This window comes from Panthera onca, chromosome X, assembly GCF_046562875.1.
Source record: "Panthera onca isolate mPanOnc1 chromosome X, mPanOnc1 haplotype 2, whole genome shotgun sequence".
In the NCBI taxonomy this organism is placed as follows: domain Eukaryota; kingdom Metazoa; phylum Chordata; class Mammalia; order Carnivora; family Felidae; genus Panthera; species Panthera onca.
In genome coordinates, this window is record NC_138357.1 from 86,651,474 (window position 1) to 86,655,438 (window position 3,965).

General features: G+C 37.9%; 1 pseudogene; it reads left to right on the forward strand.

Moving 5' to 3' along the window:
- Positions 1-3,342: 3,342 nt before the first annotated feature.
- On the forward strand, positions 3,343-3,813 carry LOC145714415 (CDGSH iron-sulfur domain-containing protein 2 pseudogene; annotated as a pseudogene).
- The last annotated feature ends 152 nt before the right edge of the window (positions 3,814-3,965 follow it).

A 3,965-nucleotide genomic window follows, 5' to 3' on the forward strand; every position in this document is an offset into this window, starting at 1 on the left:
CAGTTCTCCAATGGATCTAAGAAAATCATCTATTTTCAGTCTGCCCAGCATTCTTATTGTAAGCATGGGAGCAATAACTTCTAAATTTTTTACATGTTGGAGTTGAAAACTGAGCTTTCTAGGTCCCCCAATTTTATTGCTCTTGCATACTCTCTCCTTGTCTTTGTGGATTTTTTGCTTTCTAAAATCCCTTTGCTATCCATTTAGTAATGTCTCAGGAGGGAGGAAAAACTAATGTGAGATTCAACCCTCCATCTTTGACCAGAAGTCTCAATCAATTTTCTAATATTAAGCCATACTTGCTTTCTTGAGAAAAATTAAATTTGGTCATGATATATCTTTTTCATATGCATTGCTACTTTGGTTTGCTAGCATTTTAAGGATTTTTGTATCTAAGTTTGTAAGTGAGATTGGTTATTCTCCATAAAGACTATATATCAATTGCATACAATGATATGGGAGTGTTTCCTCTTTTTACATTTCCTGAAACAGTTTGCATTAAGTAGGTTTCTAAGTAGGTAGATCTTACCTTAGAAAACTATTTTTAGGGGCGCCTGGGTGGCTCAGTCAGTTAAGCGACCAACTCTTTATTTCTGCTCAGGTCATGATCTCGTGGGTTCGTGAAATCGAGCCCCACATCAGGCTCTACACTGACAGTGCAGGAACCTGCTTGGGATTCTCTCTCTCCTTCTCCCTCTGCCCCTCCCCTGCTTGTTCTCTCTCTCTCTCTCAAAATAAACTTTAAAAAAAAAAAGAAAACTTTTTTGATTCAATTTTTTAAAATGTGTATATATTTTTAGGCTATTTCTTCTTAAATAAGTTTTGCAAAGTTATGTTTTTCTAGAAAATTGTTCATCTCATCCATAATATTATATGTATTTGGTAGAAAGTTGTTTATAGTATTTTAAAATTATTTAAAAATCTGTAGTATTTTAAAATTATTTAAAAATCTCTGTTGGGGCTGTCTGGGTGGCTCAGTTAGGTGTCTGACTCTTGATTTCAGATTGGGTCATGATCTCACATTCGTGAATTTGAGCGCCACATCAGGCTCTGCACCGACAGTGCAGAACCTGCTTGGGATTCTCTCTCTCTCCCTCTCTCTCCGCCCCTCCCCTGCTCGTGCATGCGTGCTCTCCCTCTCAAAAAAATAAACTTAACAAACAAACTTTAAAAACAAAATAGGAATGCCTGGGTGACTTGGTCAGGTGGGCCTCCGACTTTGACTTTGGTTGTGATCTCATGGTTGGTGAGTTCAAGCTCTGCATCAGGCTCTCTGCTGTCACTATGGAGCTGGCTTCAGATCCTCTGTCCCCTTCTCTCTGCACCTCCCCCACTTGCTCTCTCTCTCTCAAAAATAAAACAGTTAAAATAAATAATAAAATAAAATAAAAATAAAAATTTCTGTCAGGGGGCTCTTGGATGGTTCAGTAAGTTAAATGTCTGACTCTTGATCTCAGCCCAAGTCTTGAGCTCACAGTTTGTGAGTTCAAGCCCTGCATTAGGCTGTGCATTAGGTGTGAAGCCTACTTAAAAATTAAATTAAATATAATTTTAAATTTTTTATTAGTTTATTATTTCTTTGAGAGAGAGAGCGAGAGCAGGGGATGGGCAGAGAGACAGGGTGAGAGAGAATCCCAGGCAGACCCCAAACTGTCAGCACAGAGCCTGATATGGGCTTGAACTCATGAACCATGAGATCATGACTTGATCCGAAATCAGGAGTCCAACTCTTAACTGACTGAGCTACCCAGGCACCCCTAAATTTAATTTAATTTAATTTAATTTTAAAAAATCTCTGTAGTGCCTGGAGTTTTGTCCCTCTATTCATTCTCAGTATTATTCACTTATGCCTTCTCTTTTGTTTTCTTGTTCAATCTTGCCAGAAGTTTCTCTTTCCAAAGGACAAAGTTGTGATTTTATTGATCTTCTCCTTTGCATCCTTGTTTTCTATTTCATCACTTCATGGTCTTATTAGATTATGTGTTTTCTTTTGCTTTCATTAGGTTTAATTTGTTGCCACTTTTCTAACTTCTTGAATCAGAAGCTTAAATTTGTTACATTTTAGACTTCTGTTCTAATAAAAAGATTTCAAGGCTATACGGTTCCCTTTAAGTTCTGCTTCAACTATATCCCACAAGTTTTGATATCTATATGATCATTCAGTTCTAAATACTTTTTAATTCACATTATGATTTACCTTTAATCCATGAGTTATATAAAAGTGTTTTTCAAACATTCCAAAAAAAACCTCTTTTAACATTTTTGTGGTTATTGTTTTTTATTTAGAACTTAATCATAATCAGGGAAGGTAGTCTGAATGAAACTAATGCTGTGGTATTTACTGAGACTTGTTTTATAGACTGTGGTCATTATTTCTAACTATGCTATAAAAAAAGTGTATTAATACTTAGGTGAAGGAAATATATATGTGTGTCTGTGTACAATACCATTGACTATATTCCCTATGCTGTACCTTTTATTCCATGAATTATTCATCCCACAACTGGAAGCCTGTATGTCCCTCTCCCTGTCACCCTTTTTGCCCATCCCCCACACTCCTCTCTGGCAAACATCAGTTAGTTCTCTGGGTTTATATGTCTGCTTCTGTTGTTTATTCATTTGTTGTGTTTTTTAGATTCCACATATAAGTGAAATCATACGGTATTTGTCTTTCTCTGACTTACTTCACTTGGCATAATACCCTCTAGGTCCATCCATGTTGTTGCAAATAGCAAGACCTCATCCTTTTTTATGGCTGTGTAATATTCCATCATATATGTACATACATATATACTTCATCTTCTTTTTTCATTAATCTATCAATGGTCTTGGACTGCTTCCATATCTTGGCTCTTATAAATAGCGCTGCAATGCATATAGTAAAAAGCTTCTGCACAGATAAAGAAACTATCAACAAAACATAGAAGCAACCTACTGAATGGGAAAAGATGTTTGCAAATCATAGATCTGATAAGGGGTTAATACCTAAAATATATAAAGAACTTATACAACTCAACACCAAAATAAACAAATAATCTGGGGCGCCTGGGTGGCTCAGTTGGTTAAGCGTCTGACTCTTCATTTCAACTCAGGTCATGATCTCACAATATGTGGAATCAAGGCCCGTGTGGGGCTCCACACTGAAAGCTTGGAGCCTGCTTGAGATTGTCTCTCTCCTCTTCCTCTCTCTGCCCCTCCTCCTGCCCTCTCTCTCTTTCTCAAAATAAATAAACATTAAAAAAAAAAACATATAATCTGATTTAAAAATGGGCAGAGGCCTGCCCAGTGGTGGGACCTAGGCTACGATGCATCCCGCCCACCACTTCTGCTCTTGGGCAGCAGATGCAGCAACTCAACTGGGGGGGGGGGGGGGGGCGCCTCTGGAAGGAGTGGACGCTGCTGGCAAGGATAGCACTGGAGAGTGTGGCCCATATCAGGAAGGTGCAGCTCTCCGTGTATCTAGAGCGGCCCTGTCCCCGAGAGCATTACCGGGTTCACTCAGCTCCCAGTTTCAGAATGGCTTTGGTTATTGCCTTTCCTTGGTATACTTGTACTACTTGGCTACCTTGCAATTCGCCCATTTCTCCAGAAGGAAAAACAACAGGACAGCTTGATTAATCTTAAAATACAAAAGGAAAATCTCAAAGTGGTGAATGAAATAAACATTGAAGATTTGGGTCTCACTAAAGCAGCTTATTGTAGGTGTTCGCATTCTAAGACGTTACCTGCCTGTGATAGTTCACATAATAAACACAATGTATTGACAGGAGGTAATGTGGGTGTCCACTAATACTGAAGAAGAAAGAAGCATAATAGGAATGAATTAAGATTGAATTCAGTTGTGTGCTGTAAAATCTTATAACAATATTCCTTCATTCTTTGTATATAGAAGATCTTTCAAATGGTGGTCTTAATTATTGCTACTGGCTGAATAATTATTTCTGCCAATTTATTTTCTTGCTACA